This window comes from Equus asinus, chromosome 5 (assembly GCF_041296235.1).
Source record: "Equus asinus isolate D_3611 breed Donkey chromosome 5, EquAss-T2T_v2, whole genome shotgun sequence".
NCBI lineage: Eukaryota > Metazoa > Chordata > Mammalia > Perissodactyla > Equidae > Equus > Equus asinus.
The window spans coordinates 35,219,084-35,241,605 of record NC_091794.1 but is presented as its reverse complement, the minus strand read 5'-3'; the positions used below and the strand labels follow the sequence as shown (position 1 = coordinate 35,241,605).

Sequence of the window (22,522 nt, the reverse complement as noted above, 5' to 3'; positions counted from 1 at the left end):
CAGCTCCTACTATATCTCCACTGACGGCAGCTTCCAAGCTGGTCTGTGCACTCCGTGCTTGCAGTCTCTGCACCTGCCATCCATTTCCCAGGAACCTGCCAGAGAAATCAGTGTAAAACGCAAAGACACATGTCATGCCCCTGCACAAAAATCTTTTAATAGCTTCCAATTTTTTGCAGAATAAAGTCTAAAATCTTCATCGTAGCATCCTCCCAGAAATAGTCTTCAGAGTTTGTCTGCTTCCACTCATTCACTCATATACTTTACTGTTACGAGCGCCTTCTAAATGCTGGACACTAAGCTAAGCACTTCACAGAGATCATTTCACACAATCCTGAAAACAACACTATCTTTACTATCCATCATACAGAAGAGGAAAGGGAGGCTCAGAGAGGTTGAGGAACTCACACAAGAGCGCACAACTAGTTGGTCAGAGAGATTCGAATTCACTGTGTTTGGCATCCCCTCCAACTGGAGCTCTTTGTACTGAGCAATAATGCCTTCTCAGGGGCTGGGGAAGGCCAGCAGGACGGCAGGAGACATCCTGGGGGAGGATCTGGGGAGGGAGGAAACAGCACCTGGAAGAAGGGTGTTGGGGATGAGAGGAGGGTGCCATCTCCCCTTTCGCAGGTTGTTGGTAGGGAGCGGCCACCTCCATTTGGAGAGAGAGTTTTGGACCTGGGCTTCATGCCCTCTCAGTGTGCACCTGACCTTGTGTTTCGGGAGGACGCAGGCTACCTTCCACTCTCCAGGTCTCCTCTCCCCCGCCTCAACCCCTTCCCTTCAAACAGGGAGCCTGGTGCTAAGTGGGTGCTCAATAGACACGATCTTTGCCTCTGGCAGACACATCCTCTCTACAGGGACTGGAGCGGTGGCTTCCGGCCGCTTCTGACCCTCCTTTGGGGGATCTTCTGTCTTGGGGAAGTGGCCCGGGGCTACCAGGAGCGGTCAGTACGCGCTCAACAAGCAGTTTCCTCACCTTTCGCTGGAGCCCCGGGGAAAGGAAGGAATCTGCTCCCTTCACCACCCTCCCTGAGCTCTCCTGCCCCCGCCTGCAGACAGCCTGGGTGGAAGTCTCTGCGAGCAGGCTCGCCGACACTCCCTCTCTTCTGTGATTGCCCTTCGAGAGCACTTAGTACTGTCACGCCCGAGGTTGAGAGGTTCTTGCCAAACCCTGTGATGTTGTTTCACGTTCTATAGAAGAATTCGAGGCTTCAGAGAGGTTAAGTGATTTGCTCAGAGTCATGCAGTCAGTAGCAGAGCCAGGATTTACGGTTCCCGCTTGTTAGGACAAAAAGCCCGAGAGTGCTGAATTCAACCCTCTGGGGTGTGGAGCAGAGCCAGCATTTGGGGATCCTTGCCCCGCCCCGCTGGCCCTCCCCCTCGTCCCTCGGTCAGCCTTCCTTGAGAGGAAGCAGGGTCCCAGCATCACGCTGTACTCTAACCAGGGACCCCTGTAGGCCCGAGGCCGGCTCGCTAGCAACCTCCACAGGGCCCGGCCGGTTTGGGGCGCGGTGTGCCGGGGACCCACCCCGTCTTCCCGACTATTTGCATAACGGAGGCGACTCGCTTCCCCCGTCCCGCCGCCGCGCTCTTCTTCCTTCCTTCCCGGGTGTCCTCCACCCCTCGTCTCCTGTGCCCTGCTCCATCCCAGCAGACCCCTCCTCCCGGGACTCCCGCGCGGGGCTCCCAGCTCCTGGGCTCTCCGGAGCCCGGAGGCACCTGGGGGAGGGGAGTTCTGGGCAAGGCCGGGCTGAGGAAGACGCCGGGGGCACTGCCCGGCGCTAACAAAGGGAGCCGGCTGCCGGGCGGCTCGGGCGCGGAGCGGGCGGAGCAGCCGCAGCCTTGGCGGCCGAGAACGCGGCGAGTGAGTAGGGGCGCGGCGGGCGGCGGCGCGGCCCGGGCCCCCGGGAGGAGTGATGTGGAGGGGCGCAGGAGGGGAGCGGAGAGGCGGGGCCCGCGGCGCGCCTAGGGCGCAGGGAATCAGTGTCCATCGCCGCCTCAGCCGCTTTTGCCGCGAGGGCTGGCCACGTTTTGGCTGGAGATGGCTGTGTATTTGTCCCGGCCGAGGGGTCGCCCTGGCCTCTTCCGGGCTCCGCAAGCCTGAGGACCCACAACAAACCCACGTGCGCGCGGCCCTCCAGGACCCCGGCTTTCTCAATGGCACCGTCAGTATGGGGGGTGGGGGTGGTGGGGAGAGGGGAGGAAATTGCACAGTCCCGGTTGCTTCAGAGCCCGCCGGCTGGATTTACAGACCCGGAAACTGAGGCCCGCGGCGGGGGTGGGCACAGGCACCACAACAAACGCACAGGCACCACAACAAACGCACGTGCGCCCAGCCCTGGGAACTGGGCGCGCCGGAAGCCCTTTGGAGCAGCCCTGCGGAACTGGGCTTTTATCTCCGCGAGGGAGGGAGCGGCCCAGGGGGCGCCACTTGCTGGAGGAGGACGACAGAGACATCTAAAAGGTACCACTTGGGCATCAGACCAAACCGCCAGACTTAAAAAGACAAAAACGAAAGACGAAAGCAGCTACAAAAGGATTACCCAAGGCCGAGAGTCTGTCCCCGGCCAAGGTGCATTACTTGATGTAACCTGGACAACCCTTCACTTCCACTTCACGGAGATTTCTTGGAGATGGGAATTGAATTAAGGGTCTGTGGGTCTCCCTCCAGAAACAGACTGCGCCTAGCGCACCATTGTCCCTGCACTCCGGCGCCGGCCTCTGTTGGCAGATCGTGAGCGCCTCCGCAGTCCGATTTAAACTGCGCCCTGCGCAGTCTTGGGTCTGGCTTGCGCTTTACCTTGTAGGTCCACATGCCTAGGCAGCCCGGGTGTCATTGGCCCCTTTTGGCTTGTTATGTATTTTTACAAGCAAGGCCAGCCGAGGCCTCTTGTTGTAGGTGGGGATGCTATTATTTTCAGTTTTATCAGAGTTTATTTGAGAGAAATGCCAAGGTCCAGAAAGGCCTCTTGTTTGTTTTGCTTTTTCTTTGCTTACATATGCTCAGCTCAGCTTTGCAGATTTTAGTTAATCAGACCTGTTCAGGCAGCCGTGAGATGGTTGGGGGATGATCTGGCCTCTTAGGTGACGGTGTTGGTGCAGGAGCGCGCCCCTACGCTGGAGGCAGTGGGTGGGTGGTGTGCGCACGGAAGGAGGTGCCCCTGCCTGATGTGCTTGCTGAGCTGGGGCTGCGGCTTCACCTTGGTCAGCACCGCTGGAGATTAACCTGTCCCTGGGGAGAAATGGAGGGGCGCCAGCTCTATACCACTGACACTGAGAATCCAGAGGGCATACGGTGAACTCTCTTATTTTACAGGTGGGAAACCAAGGCCTGGAGAGTTCAGCCACTTGTCCAAGTTTAAACCGAGTGAAATCAGCAAGAGAGAGAGGACGTGAGCATGGGTCTCCCAACTCCCACACTGCACCACCGTGCCAGCAGCTGAGGCAAAACCAGGGTTCTGTGGTTGGCTTGAAAGGCAGTGGCCTTAGGCAGAATAGAGTTAAACAAAGAAGGTAATTCAGATTGAAGGCTGCACCCTTCCATTATCCCTTTCAGGAGTTCTTTATTCATTTGAGAAAAGATAGATTTAATAATTCCTTACTCTCCTTCTAACCTTTCATAACTTTAGTTATTTTTCTCCCCTGACTGCGCCCTTCCCCTCAAATGGGAATAGGTCCAACTGTGGAGCCGTAGATGTTTTGCCTCTCATTCCTGGGCTAGGAGGCCTTTGTTTGGGCATAAGCAGGGGCTGTTGACATCAGGCCAACTGAGAAGAAAGTGTCTCTTAGTGGGCTACTCCTGAGCCACTTGTGTGAGAACAAAGCATTGTTTTCATCGATTTTATTAATTTATTTTTAATGAGAGTTCCACAGAAGTACCTGCTTATTTTTGTATTTGGCAGAGGAAAAGTGGAAAAACCAAAAGAACACTTCAAGTCCTGGCTTCCCCAAAGCTGATGTGCTGTTTCACCCTGTGCTTATCTCCTCGCTACACTTGTTTCTTTTCTCAGAGTTTCTAGGGTGTTTCATCACCCTCCCCCCACCTCCCCCCCCCACCCCCCCCCCAGGAAACTTAGCCCTGAGGTAACATCTGCTGCCAATCCTCTTCTTTTTGCTGAGGAAGATTGGCCCTGAGCTAACATCTGTTCCTGTCTTCCTCTGTTTTATACATGGGATGCCTGCCCCATCATGGCTTGATAAGTGGTGTTGGTCTGTGCCTGGGATCCAAACCAGGGAACCTGGGACACCGAAGCAGAGTGTGTGAACTTAACTGCTGTGCCACCTGGCGGGCCCCCAGGATGTTTCATTTTTGAGGTAATTCCGCGTGGCACTTGAGTATAGTTTTCTCATCAGGATGCTTGCCCTGTAAGGAACTTCAGAAATTGGCCACACTCTTTTATTTTTCCAGTTGGGAAAACTGAGGCCCAGAGAGAAGAAATTACTTGCCTAAGGACACACAGTGAGGTGTCTGCTCTTAGTGCCTGTTTTTGTGTGAAAGGGAAACTGTTGCATCAAGCCAGCTGTTGTTGGCACCCCAGAGTAAAGTCAAAGTTATGATGGTTGTTATAACAACACCCTTTAAGTCAGAGAATGAATTCCTTAAGGATTTAAATAGGTTTTGGTTATTAAACAAAGCTGTGGATCCCAATGGTAGATATGGTGAGGAGTATTATAGTTATCATGGGGGATCAGTTTTCTTTAGTATTTACGAAATGGTCCGCTTTCCACTTGCCCTGGGCTCCCACATATTCCTCTGCCTTGTGCTTCCCCAGTAAGGAGCTGCTTTGTATCATGATCAAGCGAAAGGCAGCGAGAAGTCAGAAGAGAGAGACTCCACTGAGCCCTTTATGCTACTTACTCTTGGGCTCCAGTTTCCTTCTGTGTACATCAAGGGTCCCTCCTGCCCGGTCTGTGCACAGGCTGTTCTAGTGGAGTGGAAGATGCTCAGGCCAGAGAGTCAGAGGAGCGGGTTTGGGTCCTCTCTCCTCTCTCTTGTGTTCCTTGAGAACCAGCTGTCTGTGTCCATGTTGTGTAATGTGAGGGGAAGAATGTGTATGTATCTCCTGGTGGTGTTGTGGGTTTTAAGTCACGTGATACATGCGGAGGACAGTTCAGATCTCTGGGCAAGCTTTGGGTGCTCACCAGCTTTTTAAGGGGTAGAGAAGGATGGTGGGAGAATAGCAACCCCACAGGGTAACCCTGTGCTCACATTAGGAGACCCTACCTGGCTACAAAGAGGTGTGTATGTCTCCCAAATTGTAAAGGGGGCCTTTGGATAGTTGTGAAGTGTGTGTGACTCTGAGGTAAACAAACCTATTAAAAAACAAGTCAAAAACAAAACCAGACCTTTCAAAGCCCAAGAGTGTGCAATCTAAAGTTCCATTCATTCATTCCACGTTTACTGACAAGCAGGCAGGCTGGGAGTCGGGGGGAGCCTGTGCGTGGCCTGGAGTTACAAAGAACCAGACACATTCTTTGCCCCACTACCCTTGCTCAGAGCACATTTGGATCACCCCTTAGAAATTGCTGTCAGGAGCCCACAGAGAATAGATCTAATTTATCTCAATATTGACCTCTGGGGGGAGAGTCCCCTTTTCTTCATGAGTGAAGTCAAGAGCAGGTGGTAAATGAGAGAGTGGGAGAAGGAAGGCTTCAAAGAGAATGTGGCTCTCTACAGTGTGAGGATGTGGTTGTTTAAAAAAATGACAGGAATAGTTCATTAATGAAATTCACAGTACTCTTCTGGAACATCTGAGAATTTGCTCAGACCTGGTATCAGTGGTTTGTTCAATAAGAACTGAATTGGGGAAAAATAACATTTTTCTGGCCTGTCTGCTTGTATGCTGAAACTACATGATGGCATTCTGGCTCCGATAGATGTAGTTTTTATAGGCTTATCTGTATGAGTAACATAGCAATGCAGTTTCATCACATTAAAATACTGGGGTGATTTTCTAAGTCGTTACTAAAAGGGTCAGGTTAGTCTTCAGAATCAATTTGGTGATTTAAATTTTATTTATCATTCTGATTATAAAAATACAGCATGCTCATTTAGAACAATTTGGAAAGTACAAAAAAGTACAGAGAAACAGAAAAAACTTCTGTTATTCAAAGGCAACCACTGTTAACATTTGGCATTTTTCCCTCTGACTTTTTTTTTTAAATGGATTTATTTTCTCTGAATGGTTGAGAATAAACTGTATGTGCAGTTATCTCTATCCTTTCTTGTGTAAGATTCTCATATATACATATCATAGTTGACATTCGAATTAAAGCTGCATCTTTTCATTCATCACCAATATCAGCCGCTCAGCATCTCCAAGGTCACGTGGTCCATGGGATCTGATCCCTTCAGTGATCATTTCAGATGAGGGCCTGTAGAGGAAGGAGCCTTCAACTTCCTCCCCCTTTCCCACTCCTGCTCAAGTGTTCCAACACCAGCCATTTTTATTTTATTTTAGAAGAAATCTAAAGTCTAAGGTGGAGGGAGAAGGGCCCTGCATGTGGCCTTGGGTTCTAATCCTGCCCGTGTGACCTCCAGCAACTTTACATTAACAGTTTCCATCTGTATTAAATAAGCAACTCCAGGATCATTTATTAATCCAGTGCTCACATATTCGAGTGCCCACTCTAAACCAAAGATGCATAAGAAGAGTTCAGCTTTTAAGGAGCTCACAGTCCAGTGGAGGAGGCAAGGCTAACAAGAGACTAGTGCAGAATGTGGGACCACGGAGGAGGGCAGCCGCCCAGGACTGGAGCAGGGGGGATGTCTTCCTAGATGAGGGCCACCGTGGGAGACTCCAACCACTTCTGATTTTTCCCTATTGTAATCAACACCGTGATTAACACGTTTGTGAACAAATCTCTGCCCGTATTCCAGATAATTTCCATAGGAGAGCAAGTGACTTCTGAATTTCTTTGAGACCATTTATAAAAATTTGGCGAGTATCAAATGAGGTAATCCATGTGACAGCCCAAGCAGCTCAGCATTAGTTGGACCTGAATCAGGACTTGAATCCAGCCTTCCCTCCCCGAAAGGCAGAGTTTCCATGTGGAATTAAGGTCACAGACTGACAGTCCCACTGCGCCAGGATTCATTCAGGGAGTGTGGCCACCAGTCTCTCATTCCCAAGATGTGGTTATTGCTTAGAAGAGCACCGAGTGCACAGAGCACCCCAAGCTTTGGATCTCTCCCTCTCCCCTCGCACTTAGTCCCTTCCCTCTGATTGATGGATGAGGGTGAGGAAGTCTGGAGAAGCGAGGGCCCTGCCAGCTGTGTCTGAGTAACAGGCCCTCTCTGAGGCCCCTTTTCTTCCTGGGAATAGGTGGATTTCCCTTTCCGCTTCTAATTTTGATGAGTCTTGGTCTCCTCTAACTACCTATTGCAGCCATGGAGAAATTTTTGACTCAACTACAAGGGGAAAGTTGATTTAATTTAGTAATTAAGTTAAAGCCCTCTCTTTAATCTGCTGGGACTCCCATTATGCCAGAGCCTGCTCTGTGACTTGTGGTCTCAGGCTGTCACTAGCTAGCTGTGTGGCCTTGGGCAGGATGTATTCCACCCTGGATGTGCCACCTCAGGGACTCACTCAGCTCTCTAGGCCCCTTCTGGCTCTGAGATCATCAAGTTGCAAGGGGGAAAAGGTATATATAAGGTCAGGGGGCTTCTTCACCCAAATAAGAAATGGAATCTGTTTGGTTTTAGAATATTCAAATAGGGTAAGAAATTGACCCCCTCACCTTTTGCTGTTTCCCTCAATCCCCCTTCTCTCCGGAGTACTGTTTGCAGTTTGTGGTGATCCTTCAGCCCCTTTTGTATGCATTTATGTATGTGTTCATGGTTATATGCGGATGCATTTTAAAAGCTTAGTAAATGCATTACGTTATAACTGCCACAAACCAGTCTTTTCCAGTTTACTATATTAGTTGGTGTTCTTTCCAATCAATATGTATCTTATTCTTTTTTCATAGCTGCATCGCGTTCTATATTATGGATGTGTTTACTTACCCAGCCTTCTGTTGATGGATATTTATCTATTTTCATAAAAATATATTTCTAAGTGTATTTAGAACTTGGATATATAGAGCAATGGTTGTAAAATGTCAGTGGTTAAATGCAGCCAGTCTATCAAGCTCTGGAAAGGGTGGTGAGAGAATGGGCCCAGGGACGGAGGACCACACCCTGGAAGGCTGGATTGAAGGGCTCCTGGGAAGCTACTAAGAGGCTGATTGTTTGGATGGAAGGTTATTTTTGGACAGAGCCTGCCTCGTTGGGTGCCCTCGGCTGCAGATGCTGCATCGTCACCGTCTCCTATTCCTTCCACCACCCCTGGCACTTCCAAGTTTGTTTCTGTTCCCAGGGTCAGTGGGGACCTAGTGGGAGGACTGGAACTTGAGTGATAGTGAGGGAGGAGAGAGAAGCAAAGGACTATTTGATCTCAGGCTCCGGAGGAGGGAATGTGCCGGTCTGCTCCACTCTGTCTGGTTGTTCAGAACCATCTGGAGTGTTACATCGCCCTGCGTCTGATACTGATCATGATAAAATGAAGCAAAGCCAGAAATGAGCTACTTGGAAGACAGAGGTTTAGGGCACCGTATTGGAGGTGGAATAAATGTGGAAACTGGGGCTTTCTAGCCTACAGGAGATAAAATAAGAAGCCTCTTCTTCATGTGGAAGAAGGATTTGAGTCACACTGAGTGGCTGCTGTGGAGGGGGAGAACCAATTTAGGGTGGGGGAAATGTTGCAAGAGGGCAGTTAAGGAAGAACTTACTAAACAGAATCGTGTAATGAGCTATGGCAGGAGGCAGCAAACTCGCTGTCATGCAGGTATCTGAGCACAAGTTGCAAGCGGACTTCCTTGCCATCAGAGGCTTCCTGCTTTGCAGAGAGGTTGACCTAAATGCCTGCTAAGGCCCCTCCCAACTTTGAAAGCCTGTGACTGTAGGGCAAGAAGCAGAGAGATACAAAATAGGACTGAAGGGCTGGGACAAGTGACGGACGATGACTGGAGCAGTTTCACCTGCTCTGCAAAGGTGGAATAAAATGGAAACCTTCAAAGGAGGCCTAACCATTGTTTTCCCTGGATCTTGGCAACCCTCCTCCTGTTCTGTCCTTGGCTTCAGCTCTGCTTGACTTTATATTCATAAATTATTTCCACAAGAATAAATATATCACATACACTTTAGATGACCAGGAAGTCTGGCAACCAGAAAAGAACTACATGTCCCAGGAGGATGATTGTAAATTTTTTTCATTACAGTCTTTCTAAATTTGTATCCGTCTCCTGGTTTCCCTAGCACAGTGCTGAGACGTCACTCAGCTTTAATTTTAGGAACACTCTACCCTTTGCAGCCTGTGGAAGGTCCTGTGAGCTGGAGTTGACAGCGCCTGTGAGCTGGAGTTGACAGCGCGCACCATGTTTAATGCTTGTCCTTTTCTTTCCTGTGGATGAGGACTTAGTCACAACCAAGTCTTGGTGAGGGAAACATGGCAAGTTTACCATCTTCTGGACCTTGACTGTGCACCTGGCCCTGATGAGGCACTACGTATGTTCTCTCCTCCAGTCCTCATGGCAACGCTTGGGGTCTTGGTTTCATTAGCTCCATTTTGCAGATGAGAAAACTGAGCTTCAGAGACGAGGAGAGACTCACCCAAAGATTCACGGCTGCTAAGTAGTGAAGCTGGCGTTGGGTGTGGCTCTTTCCCTACATCGTGTTACAGGTTTTCCCACTGCTAGTAATTCTCAGTCCTTTGGGTTTGAGAAGTGCTTCATCTTCGTGTTTCTTTGGGGGCTTGGCTGAATTTCTCCTTACAGGGGCTGATGGAAACTTTCTACCATTCCCCTAAGAACATATGAATGAAAGACTCCTGGGACAGTCATGTGTGACTGGCTTGGCATTTGGATCCAGCCTGCGTTTGCTCATTGCCTTTTTGGTAAGAGTTGTTTGCATCAAGCCTGGAGTTGTTTACATCAAGCCTGGTTTTTTGTTTTTTTGTTTTTGCTTGCCCTTTAAAGCTATGATATCCACCTGTACTCGTTATCTGGTTATGACTGGGAACAAGCACACTGGTAGTGAGCATGGCCACAGATTGGTGGGCACTACTGCTTGGCCACCGTAACTGCCTTTAGCTTATAAATGGAACTCACTATCGGCGTTGTTAAGGGCTTATCTTGCAGCTGTGCTTCTAGGCAATTAAACAGTTTCTTCTCTTATAAAGTTTATTCAACGTTAATTTGCTCATTAAATATTTGTTGAATGGCTATTATGTGCTAGGCGTTGGAAATATATACATAAAAAACACACATTGTAGATATGTACACACATATTCAGTGTGACTAGCGAGGCCTTGGAAGTAAGTGGCAGACAAACTTCCTCTGTCACCCTCTTCCTCTTTTCTGAGTCCTTGCTTTGTTCATGCATTCAACAAACATTGAGTGCTTGCTGTAGCCCAGGCACAATGCTCATATTTTTCTTTTTAAAGATTGGCGCCTGAGCTAACAACTGTTGCCAATCTTTTTTTTTTTTCCTTGCTTTTTTTCCCTAAATCCCCCCGGTACGTAGTTGTATATTTTAGATGTGGGTCCTTCTACTTGTAGCATGTGGGATGCTGCCTCAACATGGCCTGATGAGCAGTGCCATGTCAGTGCCCAGGATCCAAACTGGTGAAACCCTGGGCTGCCAAAGTGGAGCTTGTAAACTTAACCACTTGGCCATGGGGTCGGCCCCTCAGTTTTAGAACATAGACTTAACTATTCCTATAGTTTTGTTCCTTCAAGAACATAGCTGGAGGTGGACACGCAGGTATTAATTACAACATAGTGTGATGAATATTATGATTTGGCTGTACACAGAGGTTGGGAAGAAGGTACAGTGAATTTGGGAAAGCTTTCTGCAGGAGGTGATACCTAAGCTGGGTCCTAGAGGGCAGTAGCTGTTAGCCTCTGGGAAAAGGGCATTTGAAGGAGAAGGGTCTGCAGGAGCGAAGGTGTGGTGTGAAGAATGGCTCGCTGCGTGTACGAGGGAACCACTAGCAGGTTGATGTTCCTGGAGAAGAACACATAAGGCAGGAAGTAGTGGGAGATGGGGCTGGAACCATTAGACACCTTATCTCATGTAATTGTCATAACGTCCCTATGTGGCATGTGCTGTTATCACCACCATTTGATAAATGAGGAAACCAAAGGCAGAAGGAGGTTTGGTGACTTATTCGCAGTCTGATGGCAAGTCAGTTGAGGTGCTTGGAGTTGAATGTGGGCCTGCTCAGCCCCCACAACAGTACCTGCAGGGGCAGGTTGGGAAGGTCTGGCTTGCTGGCTAAGGTGCTTGTTCCTTCTCTATTAATCTTTCAAGGGTAATACCCTGGCTGAATCCTCTTCCTTTCAGCTGACTCATGGCTTACATTGGGACCATGGATCTGGTGTTGAAGGCCTCTTCTGAGTCTTGGTTCTTGTTTTTGCCCTCCTTTTTTATTCAGAAAATCAGTAGTCCAGAAATCTTCAAAGAAAACCTTTATGTGCCCAATCGTGTGTGACAAGGGAGAAGGAGAAGATTCATCCCCTTTCTCAAGAGTCCCAGGTTCCTTTAGTAGCTCAGGTATTACCTATGAATCCTTTAGTTCAGAGAAGCCCTTTGGGGAGTGGAGAGGGAGCTATCAGTGTGGGCTGGAAGAGTCTGGAGCAGGTGGGCCTGGAGCTGTCCCTTTGAGGATGAGTGGCATCAGGAAAGTAGAAGTCATGATATATGAGTAAAATTATTCTGTCCCACCCAATGATAAATGAGATACCTTTGATCTACTCTCCTCACACCCCTCCCCCTGCAAAGGGAATTTCTGGGTCAGAGTTCGTTCTTGGGTTGGAGAGGCAGTAAGGGTATCGTTCATTCACTCAAAATAAAGTTTGTTGAAAATCATCAATTGAGCGCTCAAAGACAAGATGATGAAACTACAGAATGAAATAAAAAGGGCAATTACAGAGCTAAGGAAAAAATTGAGGATACAAATATCATTAGAGAAAAAGTTAATAAAGGAACAAAGTAGAATCCATTGAAAATTAGATTACTAACAGAGAGGGAAGGCTCAAGGAAAATCACAGTACGTGCTGAGAAAAAAAGATAAAGAAATTAATCAGAGATCTAAAGGTCCTAGAAACATAATCCCTCAGAAGGGTAACTGGGGTATCTGTGGAGGCCCCAAGTCACTTCTCCTCATGCTCCGTTGACCGAAACTCAGTCACATGGACACACCTGGCTGCAAAGGAGGCTGGGAAGATGTCTCCAGCTGGGTGCCTGTGTGCCCTCTTACAACTCCGGTTTGGGGAAGGCCTTGTATTACCAAAAGGAAGATGAAGAAAATGGATATTGGGAGCCATTCATCTCCAAATGGCATGGGAAAAGGTCATGTTGGCCTCAGACGTCATCTGCAGCAGAAGAAAAACTTGAGAACATACAGAGTTTTGAGGGAAAGGCAGAGTGACTGGAGACTTTTATGCTCAGTTAAATCACTCTGCAAGGATAAGGCAGGTAGCCATTCTCATATGTGCAAGAACTCAGGGAATATAGCACATATGAGCCCTTCTGGAAAACTTGTTTGATGATGAAAAAGATTAATCAAAAGCACACTTAATGAGGCGTGGTTGAAGGTCATTTGGTGAGCCCTTGAGCCACTCAAATAGAGAAAAGCTAAGCAAGGGTGGGCAGTGAGGCTAAGGAATAGAATGTGATGAAGTGAAAAGAATGTATCGGGGATGGAGAGCTGATGGGAGAGGTGGGAGGAGCTTTCCCTCTCAGACTGTCTAAATGGTGTTAAAGTGAGGTCTTCAACCTTTCAATTAATTTTTTTCTTAAACTTGGTGGGATCTTTAAAGAAATAATATCTGTTTTGGTGGAAAACATTTATTCAAAGTTCATCTTTGTTTTACTTTTATGAGAAAGTAACAAAATAAAATTTAAAAATAAAGAATACCTATTATATTAAACAATTCCATGCATCCTGCTTTCATGCTTTCTTTTATCCTCCACACTTGTATCCATACGTTAATGTAGAGACGTGAAGAAGGGAGGGATCTTGGGTGACTTTTAGCTCTATATAATTTTTTGCATTGATTGATCTTTTAAAAAAAATAATGAGCTGATCTTAGTGAACAAAACCAGTAAGGCTAATCTAATAGGTGTCATTAGAGGCCTGCCCCGTGGCCGAGTGGTTAAGTTCGCACGCTCCATTTTGGTGGCCCAGGGTTTCGCCGGTTCGGATGCTGGGCGTGGACGTGGCACTGCTCATCTAGGCCAAGCTGAGGCGGTGTCCCACATGCCACAACTGGAAGGACCCACAACTAAAAAAATATACAACTGTGTACTGGGGGGCTTTGGGGAGAAAAAGGAAAAATAAAATCTTTAAAAACAAAATAAAATAAAAGGTCTCATTAAATACTAATCCTCAGAGTGTGGAGAGCAAGGTGGGAGATAGAAATAGATGAGCAAGACGTTGGTTTTTCATGGGGAAGTTGGTGAGTCAGTTATGTAAACACTGGACTCTAGGAGCAACAAAACACTTGTCAATCAGATGACCAATGGGGTGTTGGGGCCCAGAGGACAATGGGGAAGCTTTCACAGAGGAGACAAATTTGAACTGGATTTTGAAGGATGAGAAGAATTCTGATAGGTCGAGAAAGGACATTCCTGGCGTACGGGGCAGCGGGAACACAAACTTGGAGGAGTGAAAGTATGCGGCACGTCTGGGTAACCGTGAGTCATTTGTTATGGTTGGACAACAAAGGATGAATGAAAGAGTAGCTAGAGTTCCTTAAGTGCCCATCGTGTTCCAGGGATGACACACACATATCCATAGGCTGCCCAACAACCCTGTAGAATGGGTAAAATGATCCCTTCTGGACAGATGGGGAAACTGAAGTTAAGAGAGAGATTTATCTGCCCAAATTCACACAGTGGTGAGACTATGATTTGAACCCCCCGAGCTGCCTGCACGCCAAAGCCCATGGTTTCTCTGCTGTGCTATGGTTTGCAGTGCACAGAAGACCTGAACTAGCCACCTTTGTGAAACGTAAAATATAAAAATACAAATAAATACAAAAATATTTTCATAGGTAAATGTTTTATATATTTACATATATATGGACCTATGAAATGTAAATATGTTTTACATGTAAATTTTATAGGTAAGCTTTTAGGGAAATATGAAAGGCTAAATTATGGTTCATACTCTGCTGTCCAGCAGCTGTGGGGCCCCGAGCTACTTAATCCTAATTTGAATTTCTTTATCCATGAAAGGGGATCATAATCGTGGGACTGGCTACCTTCAGATTTGTTTTTATGTTCAAATTAGATCATAGATGTGAAAAGATGAGAGAGTATAAAAGAGCCACACAGAAGGGTTTGTTGTTGCTGACACAGCCCTTGCTCTTCTGAGAACTTACAGACATCTGTTAGAGCACCCACAGGTGTCTGTAAAAACTCCCACAGGCATGGACGGGGTCCCTGCAGGCTTGCAACAAACAACTTGGTCAACAGGCAAGAAGCTGTGCTCTCCTGACTCAGATAACCAGCTGGGGGCTGTGGTGGGAGGCAGTGGAGTGGGAGGGAGGCAGGCACTCGGGCTGGCTTCATCACCGCCGGGCTAGAGAAGGCTCCTGCCTGCCTTCCTGGTTGCTGGGAAAGTCTGGGCCAGAGAGTTGAGTCGGGACAGCTGTCAACAGCTTGGTGAGTTATACTGGGCAGAGGAGGGTGTTCCAGACGTGCTAGGCTACAGGAAGGAATGTCGAGCTGCCAGGCGAGCAGGCCTCTGCCAGGTCTGTCTGGTACAGGCTCATGGTCTGGAAAAGGGACAGGAGAGACAGAGTTGTCAGGGACTCTGGAGCAGTCTTTATTCTCCAGGAGTACTGATGAGGACACGGCAGGGCCTGGCCTCTAAGAAAGTGGGCTCTGACACAGCACATCACCATGGGCTGGCAGCCAGACCTCAGCCCTGAGCTAGAGTGGCCTGGGGCGACTTACCTTGGCTCCAGGAAGGATCTGGATTGTTCTAGGGTCTGGATAGGGCCTGATGTGCCACTAGGGGTCCAAAAGCCCTGTGATGTGTGTGTGTGGTGTGTGTGGCGGATGAGTGGGGTTTTAGAGAGCCAAGCTTCTCCTTACTGCTGAAGAGATCAGTCATTCTTCATCCCGCTGGTCTCTGCTATGATGACACAGCCTTAGCTCAGCATCACTCGGGATGAGCCCCTCAAATTCATAGCACCCGGAGGAAAGAGAAGACCTTCTGTCTCTTACCCTGTGCTTACTATGTTATATGGAGTTAGCCATGTTCGACAGTAGCCTCCTGGATGGCAGGATGCTGACTGGCTTCTCTACACAGCCGGGGCCCAGTGCAGTGCCCAGCCCTTCGGAGGCCTCATGGAGTGAGCTCAGCCTTCCCGATGCTCGCCATCTGCCCACTGAGACCAGGACGCATTCCACCACCAGTGAGCATGAGCACTGCTCTCCAGGGAGGGTCAAGGTGTGTGAGCACAGTGGGGGCTGCAGGAGCCTGTAGTGGGGAACACTCTGCCCTCCTGCCCCACTGGACAGTTCTTTTTCTACTTGTCACTTCCAGTCTTGGGAGTAAGAGCCAAGAAGAAGATGAAACAGGGAATATTCTCTCCACTGCTCCATGGAGCTGAGCCCTGGCGGGGAGGCAGATTTGGCACTTGGCTCGTCTTCTCATTATCCTCTTGGGAACTAGGGTCATAGGGCTTTGTCCCAGGTAAGAGAGGGAGGACAGCCTTGAGGGAGCTCCCACAAAAGCAGTTAGGCTGAATCATCCTGTATCTGAGCTTTGTCAATTGTTTGGTGTTGGGAGGATGTTGGCCCAGGGCCTGGGCTGGGGGTGGTTAATGACAGTGTGAGGAATAATTCTCCAGAAGATGCTGCCTGCCAGAGGGCTTGTGGCAGTTCCTTTTTTGCTCTACACAATGAACATCTTATTTTGGCCTATAAATTTGGAGGACAGGAAAGAACAGGTAGGGAGGAGATGGATGGAAGGCACCGCCCAGGGAAATGCTTCTGCACAAGTCCTATCCTTGTCTCCCTAGCCAGTCCTGGTGACTCACAGTGGAGGCAACTCTCTGCCTTCCCCGTCACCATCTACAGGGTCACCTTTCTCAGAGAGCGCTTGTCATATGGGAGAAAAAAGCCATACGCTTTGCAGCCAGACAGACTTGAGTTTCATTCCAGATGTGCCACTTCTCAGCTTTGAGAACTTGGGAACTTAACTTCTCGCACTCTCAGGTTCTCATCTGTCACCTGTATTAATCATTCCTATCTCACAGCGTTAGTGTGAGGACCGTATAGTGCTTCTTCACCTGGTACTGGCGCAGAATTAGTGAGCAATACATGGTAGCTATTTTTAATATCATAGCACTTGTTAATGGTCATTCTCAGTTATGGGTCACCTAGTGGGCCAGACACTCTGCTAGAAGATACGGGAGCTCCAGCCTCTCCCTGGAGGAGCCCCGTCCAGGAGGAGAGACGGGCGTGTGTGATCAGGGCCCAGATGAAGGGGAGCTGCATGAGTTGCTGCCCGGGCAAGAGGCAGGGGCAGTGCGGGGTCAGGGAAGAAGAAGTGAGACCCCTGAGGGAGGAGTTTTCCAGCCAGTTAGGGTGGGGAGGGGTGGGGAGAACAGCAGGGGCAGATAGAAAGAGGCTTACAACTGGGATATGGCATTAGATCCATCCATTAGTGGGGGGCAGGAGCTGACAGTAGGGGCTCCCGCAACAGGTGAGCCCACGGGGTTTACACCCTCTGCCGGCATTCAAGCCCACGCGGTTTAGCTCAGGATGGAGTCTGCAGTCTTTTTCCAGCAGGTGGGTGGACATGGACAGGAACCCCGCCAGGCTTGCTTGGGGAACAGGGTGTTGAGGTGGCACTTGTCATCACAGAGATCTCTCCAAGCTCAGGGCTAGGATCCGGGGTGGACCTCCCCAGAGGGAGTAGTACAGATTACCAGACAGGAATTACCTGGTAATTGTGGAATCTAATAAAATGCAGGCTCCAGGTAGTGTCGACTGGAGAAGCCTTCACAAAACACTGGCACAGAACGGTGGTTATTAAATTGAGACATGGGGAGAGTGGGTGGGAGGGGTGACCAGCGAATTCTGCAGTTGTTAGGAAGCCCAGTGATGCCATGTGCAGTGCTCAATGTCACAAAAGAAAGAACTAGACGAGACCTCTTTGATATTCAAAGATACACATTTGTGGTTTCAGTTGTCTGCAAACGACTTCAAAACCCTATGATGTACACAAATTGGATGAATCATTTGGATGAGATAAAAACAAAGTTATATTTTCTAGAAAGATGGTGTATGTCACTTAGCTGGTGATAAAAATAAATATAGCCGCTTTCATTTACTTAACTCTTACCACGTCCACGCATGTTATGTGCTGCACAGGTGTCTCATTTAACTGTGGCTAAATCCAACTGTCTCTCTCCACCGTGCCTGCTCCACACAGCTGACTCTGGCCGTGGAAAAGCATGACCATCCTGACTGGTCCCGCCCTAGTTCAGGATCGTGATCCTTGTGTGGACTTTGGGGTTGTCCGTCAGATCATCTCTCTCCATTTCCTTGGTCCAGTGGTTCTCAGCTTTGGCTCCTGTTAGCATTACCAGGGGGACATTAAAAAAAGTTCTGCTGTCTGAATTCCACCCAAAACTAATGAAATCAGAGTCTTTGTGGAGTGGACCTGGGCATCAGTATCCTTTTTGAAAGCCCTGCAGTTGGTTCCAACGGGGCAGCCTTCATTGGGAACCCCTGCTATTCTCTCTCATCTAGATGACTGTTCCACACCTTCTTTCTCTTCAAACCTTGAACTCCTCCTTTCCCATCCTGACTCTCGGTCAGAACCTAGTTTCTCACCTACCTGAAAAAATAATGGCAATCAGAGGAGAACTTTCACACCTTTCCACCACCAAATCTATGCCCATATATTCTGCTTTCTGCCTATTACTGTGGATGATGAATTGTGTCTGCTCCTATTAGGACCAACCCCTCCACTTGTGCACTGTATCCTATTCCCTTACTTAATTTAGGGCACGACTCCAGCAATTCTCCCTTCTTTTTCCCATGTTTCTCTCTCTCTTCCCATCTATCTACAGCTGTTGTTTCTCCCATTGCTACCCATCCACACGCATATGCACATGCACATCTTCTCCTGACCTCATCTACCCCTCCAGCTATTGACTCATTTCCCTGCTCTTTGAAAGAATCGTCTGCACTTGCTCCCTGCAGTTCCTCTCCTCTGATTGTTTAAACCCAGCCTAATTAGTGTTTTGCCTCCATCACTCCACAGAAACTACCCCTGTCTGGTTCACCAGTGACTTCTGTATTGTCAAATCCAATGGTCAAATCTCAGCCCTTGTCTTGATTTATCAGCAGCATTTGATGTAGTTGCTTCTTCCATTCCCCTTGAAAAAGTTTCTTCTATTGGCTTCTGGAATCTCTCTCTCTTTGGTTCTCTTCTTCTCTCACTGGCATGTCCTTCTCAGTTTATCTTGTCAGCTCCTCTTTATTTGTTCACGTTGGAGAGCCCCACGGAGTAGCCCTCGGCCTCGGCCTCTCTGTCTCCTCAATGCCTGGTGATCTCCTCATATGCTGACAACCCTCCATTGTATCTCCATCCCAGGCCTTTTGAATGCCGCTCCCACATCTCCAATCATCTACACAACAAGTTTCCTTAGTGTCTAACGACGTCTCAATGATGATGAAGTCAAGACTGAATGGCTGCTTCTCTCTCTCAAACAGCCATTGCTCTTCAGTAAACGACAACTTCTGTTTCCAGTTGCTAGGGCTTAAAACTCTAGCATCACTTTTGACTCTCATTCTCTCGTGCTGCAGCTGTTTGTCAGCAAACCATGTCAGCCGTCCTTGCAAAATAGATCAAGAAATGGACTTCTTGTTTGATCCACCAAATTCATGCTGGTCCAACTAGATCCATCTCTGCCTTTTATTTTTAGAACAGCTTCAAAACTGGGCCTCCTGCTTCCATTCTTGCTTCCAGGGTCTCTGCTCGGAACAGCAACTAGAGTGATCATTTTGGAAGATGTAGTATCATGTCATTTTTCTGCTCAAAAACCAACAAAGCCTTCCCATTTCACTCAAAGTCAAAGTTCTTAGAAAGGCCTACGAGGTTCTGCGTGATCTGGCCCTCAGGTCCTCACAGACTTTGTCTCCTAGTCTCCTCTGCCTCTTTCATTTTATTTCATTTCACTAACCTGGCTCTGTAAACATACAGCACATTATTACCTCAGAGCCTTTGCATTTGCTGTTCCCTTCAGTTGGAACACATTTTCTTCATATATTCTCATTGTTTTCTCCTTCTCTTCCTTCAGGTTTCTATTTAAATGTCGCCTCATGAGAAAGGCTATTGTGAACACTTCATGTGAGATAATAATCGGGCACCTGCCTGCTCCTGAGTCACACCTGGCTCTCTCTTTCCGTTTTATCTTGCTTTTTTTGTTATTCAGTAGCACATGTGGCCATCTGACTTATTTACTCTGTGTCTCTTCTCACTAGGAAGTTATTTCCATAAGAGCAGGGATTTCATCTCTTTTGTTCATAATTATTTTCCTAGGACCCAGAGCAATGCCTGAGGAATAAAAAACACAATACATAATTGTTGGCTGAATTTAACTAAATCCTCACAACACTTTAAAATTAGTTGGAATCACCCACGATTTATAGGTGAGGAAATTGAGGCTCAGAGAGGTTAAGTAACTTTTTCAACATATCACAGCTCACTGGCATAGAACTGGAAGTCAAACCTTCCAAGTGCCTATGCCAGTTCACTGTCTCCCTGTTGAGCTGGGCCTCCCGCCAGCACCCACATCTCGACCTGCCTCATTTTGTCCACATCTCATTGCAAGCAAGCGGCCCCAGAGTAACAAAATCCCTGTGAAAATGCCCCCAGTGTGACTGGAGGTGTGGGAGGTGCACGGGAAATGCATGCACACACTCCCTTATCTGCAATTTCCAAATCCAAGAATCTGTGAAAACCAAGGTTTATTCTTACCCTACTTGGTGGCAAGACCTGACCTGGATTGATGTGAGGCTATTTATAAATCTTTATTTAACCTACTTAGTATAAATATTTGTTTTGCTGCAGAAATATGAATTCCGATAATTATGAAGAGCCACCCTGACCGTGCTGCAGGCGTTACTTCATGTATAGTTTAGGCAATATATTACTTTTGTAAAATAGAAAGAATTCCGAATTCTGATGCTTACCAGGCCCCTTAAATTCCTGATAAGCGATTTTGAACCTGTGTTAATGCTTTCCTAAATGTCTGGCATTTGAAACTATGGCTATAAAAAATTTTTTTTTTCCTGGTAGCTAAAATTTCTTTTAAAGGATCTTTCCAGGAACATGCTCAACTGTAAGATCTGATTAAGATCAGGCACAGTGGGCCAAGCTGAGGAAGGCATGCGTGAGATGCCTTTCTAAAACCAAGCGAATGAATTGAAGTCTGCATGCTGAACCATGAGGCCACCCCTCCTCCACCTTCTTTTTCTGTTGGTTCCCACAGTGCCGGCAAGCTAGCATTATATGCCCCTTTTCCCCAGTCATGAGATTAGAGGACTCTCTGCATAAATTTAGCAGCCCAAGAGAAAAGGCCTGTAGATGTTGACATTTAGAGTTCTTCAAATAAAATGGACACATTGCTCTCAGTCTGCCCCTGGTAAGATCCACCCATCCAGCACCTCTGCCAACGCATAGGGAGCTTCCACTCAGCCTTCAGTGTCTCACTTCAAAATTTAAAAAGACAGCTAAGTATCATCGGATATTTGAGAAAAGTTTAAAACGTGAATAACAAAACCCAACAGGGATGAACAATAACAACAACTTAAAAAGAAACTCACAAGAAATAGAGACAATGTAGGGAGCAGAAGAAAACTTCACAAAAACTGTAATTATTAGTGTCATAGAGACAAGAGAAGATATCACATTAATAAAATAAAGACCGTGTGCAACAAAAGGAGTATTCAGAGAATAAGAAAGAGCTCCTGGAAATTAAAAGTAGGATAGCAGAAATAAATGAATCAGTAAAGGGTTTGGAATATAAAGTTGAAAAATCTTATAGAAAGTCAAACAATAAAAGGCTATAAAATGAAATATAAGAAAGGGTCATTCTAAGACATTCAACATCTGGATAGCAGGACTTATAGAAAAAGAAAATAGAGACAGTGGAGGGGAATAATTATCAAAGAAATAATACAAGAAAAATTGTGAGAACCAAAGGATGTAGGCTTCTAGATTGAAAAACTCACTTGAGTGTCTAGGGCTATAAGTGAAAAAAGACACACACAAAAGCATATCATTGTGGGGGGGAAAAAGAAACCTAGACGAAAAGCTTATAGACACAAGAAAAGAATCAAAACAAACCTCAAACTGATTACAAATAAGAATAGAAATCTGATTGTATGGCAACACCAGAAACTGGAAGACAGTGGAGCCATACCTTTAAAATTCTGAGAGGAATTTATTTCCAACTGAGAATTTATATCTAGACAAATTATTAATCAAATGTGAAGGTAGAATAATGTTGTTTTGGTGACGTAGTGGTTAAGTTCGTATGCTCTGCTTTGGTGGCCTGGGGTTCGCAGGTTTGGATCCTGGGCATGGACCTACATACCACTCATGAAGCCATGCTGTGGCAGCATCCCACATACAAAATACGGGAAGATTGGCACAGATGTTAGCTCAGGGCCAATCTTCCTCACCAAAAAAAAAAGAAAGAATAATGTTGTTTTCAGATATGAGAAGTCTCAGCTATTTTACCTCCCTTACATCCTTTCTGAGGAAGTTACTATAGACATGTTCTTCCAAAATTAGGGAGTAAATTAAGACAGAAGAAACAGGTTCTTCCCTTAAGCCCAGAGAACAACCAGCTCAGGTTGGAGTAGGAGGACAGAGGGTTCCAGGAGGGAGAGCTTCAAGAAATTAAAAAAAGGAACTAGAGGCCAGCCCCCTAGCCGAGTAGTTAAGTTCATGTGCTCCGTTTTGGCGGCCCAGGGTTTCACCAGTTTGGATCCTTGGCGTGGACCTAGCACCGCTCATCAAGCTATGCTGAGGTGGAATCCCACATAGCACAACCAGAAGGACTTGCAATTAGAATATGCAACTACTTACTGGGGGGCTTTGGGGAGAAGAAGAAGAAGAAGAAGAAAAAAGAAGATTGGCAACAGATGTTAGCTCAGGTGCCAATCTTTGGGAAAAAAAAAGAACTATTGGAAAGTCGAAGGCTGAATTAGTGACAGGCACATAAAAAATTAAGCAAACAAACAAAAGAGGCAATCACGGACTCCAGAAATGACAACTAAGGAATATATGTGAAAGGAATTAATCATAACACACTATATGGCTCAGCCGTGAGCAATCATTTATCTGGTCATAATAAAGTAATTTCTAGGGGCCGGCCCTGTGGCCGAGTGGTTAAGTTCCCGCGCTTTGCTTGGCGGCCCAGGGTTTCGCTGGTT

The 22,522-nt window shown here is 47.2% G+C and overlaps 1 protein-coding gene across 9 annotated transcripts in view; it reads left to right on the top strand.

Annotated features, from left to right (window-relative positions):
• The first annotated feature begins 1,258 nt into the window (after window positions 1-1,258).
• The window catches only part of ST6GAL1 (ST6 beta-galactoside alpha-2,6-sialyltransferase 1), a 113,561-nt gene continuing 92,297 nt past the window's right edge, over window positions 1,259-22,522 (top strand). Inside the window, exons 1-3 of one of the 9 annotated variants that reach the window (XM_070509249.1) lie at window positions 1,259-1,867; window positions 3,320-3,516; window positions 4,205-4,317. The gene's annotated coding sequence lies outside the window, so the exon portion shown is untranslated. Of the gene's footprint in view, window positions 1,868-2,254; window positions 2,468-3,319; window positions 3,517-4,204; window positions 4,318-22,522 lie in introns of those variants that run through there. The other 8 variants (XM_070509251.1, XM_070509245.1, XM_070509250.1 and 5 more) reach the window with 8 other exon arrangements.